The sequence below is a fragment of the Watersipora subatra genome, chromosome 3 (assembly GCF_963576615.1).
Source record: "Watersipora subatra chromosome 3, tzWatSuba1.1, whole genome shotgun sequence".
Classification (NCBI taxonomy): Eukaryota; Metazoa; Bryozoa; class Gymnolaemata; order Cheilostomatida; family Watersiporidae; genus Watersipora; species Watersipora subatra.
Window position 1 is genome coordinate 70,401,712 of NC_088710.1, and position 8,263 is coordinate 70,409,974.

The window sequence follows — 8,263 nt, forward strand, 5'->3', positions numbered from 1 at the left end:
AATAGACTCAGGCTTCCAGTTTGAGAGGGCATGCTCAACTATGACAATATAATCTTACAGCATCTGAAAAATATGACAGTAATCTAGAGTTGTGCTTTATTGCCCACTTATATCAAATCCATTCAAGTAGTTGTTAGTGTAAATAAGTGTTAGCGCTTATTTATACATATAATGTGCTTTGCTGTTTATTGTCGAACTGTACATTTGTTCGCCTACTTTGGTGCTAGTGTGCAAGCATTGTCTATGCACTGTATGAGTATTGTCTATGTATGCGAGTATTCTCACATTTTCCTCATTTGTAACGATGGTTGCCAAGAATGGCCATCACATCAGTCTATCAAAAAAATACTGCATAAAAACACATCCAAACATAGAACTAGCTCGATGTGTGTACTGCAAAGTGGTGCTATCAATGATGCCAGAATCATATTTAAAGTTGACTATTCTACAACCTGGATAGGCAAAAATCAAATACCGTAGAAAACTACGATTTTGTAGTGACCCAGCCAGGTTGAACAAAACAATCAGGAGAAGTAATTTCCCAATACATACATTGGAAGGCATCCTATCAGAGCTAGGCAGAGCAATGTATTATCACTGCGCTTCAAATGGTTTTCTGCAAGTAAAACTACATGAAGCATCAAGCAACATGACTGCATTCTGGAATCTCTTCGGAAGGTATCGGCTTATCTTTCAATACAAAATAGTTGAGACTTTAGTATAGACTAAATAAGTTGAGACTAAATAATAGAGACTTTAAAATGCTGGTTTAGAAGGTGTTATGGTAGTTGCAGACTACATTGTCGTCTATGGGAAGTGAGACACAACTGAAAGATCCTAATTAGAACTTGAGAGCGAGTGAGATTGGTGAGGGTAGAAAAAGTAAATATTGGACTGAACAAAGACCAATATCAGTTTTTTCTCGAAGCACTTACATATCCTGGACACACCATCGCCAAAGGTGGCATAAAAAAGACCGTAGTAGAACAAGTGGCATACCCGAAATGGAAACACCAAATAACAGTGATGGGATAAGACCGGTTTAGGCATATTATCTACGTGTCTAAATTTATCCCTAGCAGTTAAGCTGACATAAATTTTAAGCAAAAACTTAATAACTCTTGTATCTTTGGTTTAGTGCATTCTCTGGCTTAAAATACTGAGACTGGCAGCCGATCAAGAAAATTTCAATTCATCTACTGATTATTTGAGAAACTCACATAATTCGCACAGAACAGATGAGATTACGAGCAATATTCTTCCATTTCATTGAATAAAAACAACTCCAACTCGCAACAAATATTGACGCTTGGTGTCAGCATTTCAGTAGGTATGTGTATACAAAGGGGATACAAAATGGTTGGCTTAGACTAATCCCACAGGAAGCCATCATTCGAATACATCTAGCAACCATTAATCACTCTACTAATTGGTATGCAGACGTAAGTTCAATTTTAACCATTATATTGAAAAATAAAAAAATAGGTAAATATTGGTGTGTAATCGTGTTTTGAGGTATTATGTAGCCTAATGATGTCTAAGGCAATGGTGAGACAAGTCAAGGTAAGTGATGCTTTTGCCATGGTATTAAAGCTATCAGATTAACAGCTTGATTGGCTTCTCGGTGCTATGACATATAAGCTATACGGCAACTCACGGATCGGCTTATTCTACAGTGTCGTATCAAGGTATGTACCTGCACGTTATTTAACATGGCGTCGTAGGCAGGATACTGTGTTGTTACATTAATTAATTGAGGGGTGTTATTATACTGTGTTGTTCTAATATATCGTTGAGGGTTGGTAATATTAATTAGTAACGCTATTGTGTCGTAGCGTTGTTCGGGTAGGTGATTGTTATTTATAGATTTGGGTTGCCACGTTGTATAGGTAGTGGAGTAGCATTATCGTAGTAGTGCTATAGTGATTCCTCGAGGTGTTAATTGTTAGGTGTGTCAAAAGTGGTTGTCATAGTTGTGTGCGATTATGGCTGCTAGACAGCTAGATGTTGGTGTTTTCCCTAAGTTGAGGCTAGATAGTGGAAACGTCTCTAGTTCTTTTAAGTCTTGGCTTAGTGAGTTTGAGGTTGCGTGCGAGCTTACTTCGTTCCGTATGGATAATACTGAAGGTGGGGTCCCACTCTTTGCGGAGAGGACTAAGCTGTTAGTTTTACTGGGCGCTATCGGTAGCAGAGGAATGGAGTTACTGAGAAGCTTAGGGTTTGATATTGCGAGCCAAGCAGCTGATGCTTCTCAAACGGCTTTAAATCTTTTGAGAGGTCATTATGAGAGGGAGGAGATTGTGTTTGTGAGAACGATGAAGTTTGTTACTGTCTCACAGGCTTTAGGGGAAGAAGAGAGAGAATACTTGGTGAGAGTGGAAAAGTTGAGTAGAGATATGAATTTCGGTGATGGTAATGATGATTTAAGGCAGCGCTTTTGTGTAGCTTTAGCAGTGAATGGTTTGCGTGATTCCGGTGCCAGAAAAGGGCTAATGCAAAAGACTGACTTAACTTGGGAGCAGTTATCTAATAGATTGAAAGCTAGACATTTAGCTAGAGAATCAGAATTTATTATCAGTGATGCTAAGAGAGATATCAAGGTGGAATCAAGTGACAGTAGTTTTCTTGCACCTGTTTGCCGCGTTTCTAGAAAGATTGAGAAATCTCATGATGAGCATTCTAGTTATAGGCTGCCTAGAAGAGATAGTTCAGGTAGTGCTAGATCTGACACCTTTTCACCTGGGTGGAGAGGTAGGCAAAGTTATAAAAGGTCATCACCTAGACGATATAATTCCTCTGCTAAAAGTATTATTTGCTTTGCTTGTAACAGGGAAGGACATCATGTTAGGGATTGCTCGAGTGCTAGGTGCTATGTTTGTTCAAGGAGAGGTCACATTTCTAAGGATTGTCCTTGCAACAAGTGTATTGAAAGACGAGAGTCTAGACGTGATTGTAAGAGATATAGCAGCAGTGGTAGTAGTAGAAGCCCATCAGGGGATAGGTACAAGTCTAGTAGACAAAGTAGGAGTTTTAGAAAAAGTCCACATAGAGTGAGATTCACCAAAAGCAATAAAGATGGGCTATGTAGTAGTGACATTAAACAAGTTTTAAAAGTAAATGGGAAAAATGTTGAGTTTACACTCGATACAGGAGCAGAAGTTTCTACGGTAACAGAAGAGACTAGTAAAATGCTTGGTCTGAGTTTGAGTAAACCTGAACGTAGTATATATGGCGCAGATGAATCTTCTCTATCTGTAGCTGGAATTTGTAAAGTTGAAATCAGAAGCACTTTTAGGTCAGTCGACACTTCCGTGTATGTTTTAACAGGTTCTAGGAGAAATCTTTTAGGATTACATGAGTTACATCAGCTAAAACTGCTTGAAATTAATAGTATGTGCAAAGATGATTTTGACCAAAAGGAGTTTCCTGACGTCTTTTAAGGTTTTAAAATGAACTTGAAGGAAAATATGGAACCTAAGCGTTTATTAACACCCAAACCAATGGTGTCTGGTCTTAAGGATCAAGCTGAAAGAGAATTAGACATAATGTCAGCTAGTGAATCAATTTCTCGATCTGGTGCTAGTTATGCCGGTGTAATAAAGAACAGTGGAAAAGTTCAGAAAGCCTCTATATTGAACAAAGTGAATGAGTTTTTAGACGAAATAGAAAGCGACAGCTTTTTGGAAGAGAATAAATTTGAGGAGAAAAGGAAAAATATTAGGTTAAGGAGAGAGAGGTTACAGCGCAGGTTTGAGGAGCAGATTAGGGAGTTAGAGAAGGAGGAAATGGAATTGAGTGAAGAGTATGAGAGCTCTGTCGCCCTCCAAGGCGTCTTAGCTGAAATGGCCAAGGTGAAAGCCTGTTTGCTCGCTAGATTTGTGAAAGATAGGCCCGCGGTGGACAGCGTTTCTGCCGGCGCCCATGCTTAAGCAGAAAAGGCTGCTGGACCTGGCTCGTGTAATCCAAGCCTAGAGGGCGATTCCAGGGAGGAAAGCTTGAGTGCGGAGAAGGCCAGGGTGGAAACTGTAGGCGTTGCTAAAAGCTCCCTGGAGGAGTCTTTTGAGACCCCAGGGTTTATAAAAACAGCAAACCTGTCAGCACGACAGACGCCTGCACTGGTCAAGAGGAGTCCAAGACCCTTGACCTAGCTGCAGAGGAAGAGTCCTTGGGAAGCGAAGGAGATGATAGAGTATTTGGGATAAAAGGAAAATTGTAGTTTTGATCTTGGAAGTTTGTAACTTGATTGGAAATAACAATATATGAAATTAGGATCTTCTGAGGTGGCTTTTTCCTAGGAGAGGGGGCATGGTGTGTAATCGTGTTTTGAGGTATTATGTAGCCTAATGATGTCTAAGGCAATGGTGAGACAAGTCAAGGTAAGTGATGCTTTTGCCATGGTATTAAAGCTATCAGATTAACAGCTTGATTGGCTTCTCGGTGCTATGACATATAAGCTATACGGCAACTCACGGATCGGCTTATTCTACAGTGTCGTATCAAGGTATGTACCTGCACGTTATTTAACAAATATACTGTGTTGTACACATGAATACGTATAAAAAAGTTGTGACATGTCAATAAATGATTTTTTACGCTTTTTGTCTCAAATCAATGATATACAGCCCCCTCAAATCAATGATATACAGGGGGGCTGTATATCATTGCTCAAATTGAGGATCTTAGTGAGTAAACTTTATTTTGATGTCATAATTTTGTAGCTAAATTAAAATTGGGATGATATCTGGATCTGGATGATGTTTAGTCCCTAGAGCCTCATGAGAAGCAAGAGAGGGACCCTCCGATCGCTAGGTCTTTTTTTGTTAGTCCGCTACAATCTCCCCAGTGCGGATCTCCCGAGATGTCCTGAGGATGAATCCCTGCAAAAACTGACCAGAGTCACACAGACCTGCCAACCTAAGAGTGGGGCAATGCGTGGGATTTGGTTTTGGGGCAATTGATGTATCAATGATAGTATATATAAAATTGTGGAAATTGGGGCAAAAATTTCACGCATTTCTCACGCATTTTCATTTTTTCTTTGGGGTGATTGCGTCAGTCTCACGCCTAATGCGTGAGAGTTGGCAGGTATGGAGTCACAGGAGAGGGCGTTTAGATTGTTAGAACGTGTGGTCATGTAGTGAGTAGATGCGTTCATTTCGGTCAGTGTGTCATGGATGGATGGAAACGTATCTTTGTTTGATACGATATTAATGTACAAAGACAATCTCTGTTACTGTCTTCTGTGTTTTAAAGACTTTAAGCCACACATGAATTTTTCTTCTAAACGGACACAAATAATAATAATATGTAAAACATTATTATTATTATTATTATTATTATTATTACTGACTGCAACAATTAGGCGTTACGTAGGCTGCAACATCACGATAATTTAGTGCGATTGTCCAATTGGCTTGAGCAGAAAGATGAACCTTTGCAGAAAACTGAGATGTTGCGGAAGATTCTTGCGGACTGCCTAACTCGAGTAATGCACCGCTGGCACTTCCTATCTTGTTTCAAGTTTTCGCTTTTCCGTTGTTATAACAGCTTTCACTTCTATTGTTGGGAATGTTATACGGCTGTACTACATCGGGGCCACTAGAAGTCCCTACGACTGTTCTATCTCGAAAACTTATACGCTTGCGCTACCGGAAACTATTTTCCGATTGGTTTTGTGTTCGAGTTGAGTTTGAACACACCTCTCTGTGGACAGCAGAGGACATTCGTAGATTTGCTGTTACCTTTCAGTGTTACTTAACCATAAAAATTACCAAATACTGTAATGTCATTGTCTTGTAGCTATTGATCGCATTTAAACGCAGTCTTGGTTGTTAGTTTGCGATAAACTAATAAATTGTTGTTTCGTGTTCTTCAGCTAAACAAAATAAAACTGCGAAAACTTTTAGATCTATGATATTTACGAATCTATATTGATTTTTTTCAAACGTACGTGATTGGTTGTTTTTGAATTCTTTCAGATTTGTATTAAATTTATGGCACGCAATTTAAAAAAAAACAGATTCAAATCAGTTGAAGTAGATTGATTTATCTGAATCAGAAACAGTGATTCTGTCAAGAATTAGACGGCGAACCTTTAAAAAAACGAAAAATTAAAGAACGTAGAAAGTTGAATACAACTTCAAACGAATCTTAGCCAGGGTGAATACGTGACTGATGTGTACGCTTTCTAAGCAGCCAAGAAGGGTCCATTACTGGACCAATACTGTTTTTACTAATCATAAATGACTTGCCAGAAATTGTAGACTGCTCCGTAGCTCTGTTTGCAGATGACACTGGTCTCAATCAGCAAATCTCATTCACTATAAACATTACTTTATTTCAGCGAAACCTTTTAGCCTAAAATGGTTTGAGCCATTAGCCCAAAACCTAAGTGTTAAGATTTACAGCAGGAATCAAAGGTATAGAGGAATTGCCAATGCCATGAAAAACTTTCTGTTATCCTACTACAACAATAAGACAGCAGCCGTGGCTATGCCTGCTAATCCTCAGCATGGAAGAGAGCCATCCTGCTCTACCAAAGTCATACAAGGAAAATACAAATCGACCAGACACCCTCATCAAAACTAGGGCTCAGTGTTGAAGCCAACCTACTTCAGTGCTAACAAACGATAGTCTCTATTCCAATAGCTTTTTACCAAAAACTGTCAGAGACTTCAAAGAAAATAAGCAAAATATAAAAACCAGTCATACAGAGCAGCAGTGCGCTACACTTCAACACAAAATAGGCTGAGCTGGCCTGCACTGGTCTGTATAAATACCAAAGGTGAATTTAGCCTTTGGAAACTGGACCTAAAATGGTTTGCCATCGCATTTATCAGAGGCATGATTCTTACACCCCTTGGTGGTTTAACGTGAAGAAATCTACAAGGAGATTTTTACAAGATTTACTCAATATTTATGTTGCAAAATATACAGTTGACCATAAACTCATTAGGTTAGATCACTTTTTTAATTAATTGTTTTTCACATAAGCAGCTGCAATTTTGGAGAAACCCATCTGGCTTCATGCATTGCAGCAAGTGAAGCTTCTCACTAGTCTTTCTGCTAGGTCTGATCAGTCAGCCAAAATTCTGGTAGGAATTGTGGATTTCAGTGGTGGTGGTAAAATGAATAATTAGCCATCTTTTCTAGCTGCTCGAAGTTCGTTAATAAATCATTGCTAAAAACAAAACTGAATTTATAAAAAGAACATGCAACAAATCTTAGTATGTTTAGATAGGATTAAGCGTAAGGCTATCGCCAAAAAATAACTTTGCATTTTTGCAAAGTTTTAGACTAGTACGTAGTTTCTTTTGAAATTTCTTGTTAGTGCTTAAGTTAGTCAGTAATATTCATTTTAGTTATAATGCACTTTGCTTGATAAATTTTCGTTGCAAGTTTATTAATTCGTATTATGCACGTATGTATATTGCTTGTTTCTCATAACCAATCACAATATATATTGTCATTTACTTTATTCTTAACAGTCATTTGCAGTTTGTTAGCTGATTCACCATAGTGCTGATTTACCTGCTATATCAAGGTGGTTCCATGACTCAAAGATGGTCCATTATATATAGTAATCCATATCACATCAAGTGAAAATCGGTGTAGTTATGACTAATTTATAAGCACTCTGGTTAATTCACTTAATTAGTTTTGCAACAATCTAATAACAAAGAAAAATTTAATGTAAAATACAATTACACCACACTGAATCGCATGTCAGATACGCAAGATATATTCATAGTCACTCAACTTATAGAATATGTATGTTAAAGACACGCTTTAATGGTGATCTCTATCCATAGCTCTCTTTTGCATGTTAGGTGTATAGATGTGATGTTTTAAACTTATTCAATAAATCTATATTAGATGAGACCAGGTTGAGAGTTGGTGTACATCGTCATGTTAGTTGAGACTAGCTACAAAGCTCAAATACACAAGTAGCAAAAATCTACAATACGAAGTATTCGTGTAAGGGTTTTCGATATGTGTGTAATATACACATACCATATGTTGTAATTTGCAGTATTGTGTCAATATGATGTCAAGATTTCATGCTATTTTATTTTTCATTTTCTGACAAACAAAGGAGTCTGTACTGTAACAGGAACTGTTGAAGCCTAGTTTGTCTTTCCTGCTTTTACACAGTTTAGGCTTAGAAGCACATTCTTCATGGTTCTCTGAGCTGCATCATTGGGACTTCCATAATATTCTACTTTAAAGTTTCATCTCTCAGTTTTTCTGTCACATAGAGGCA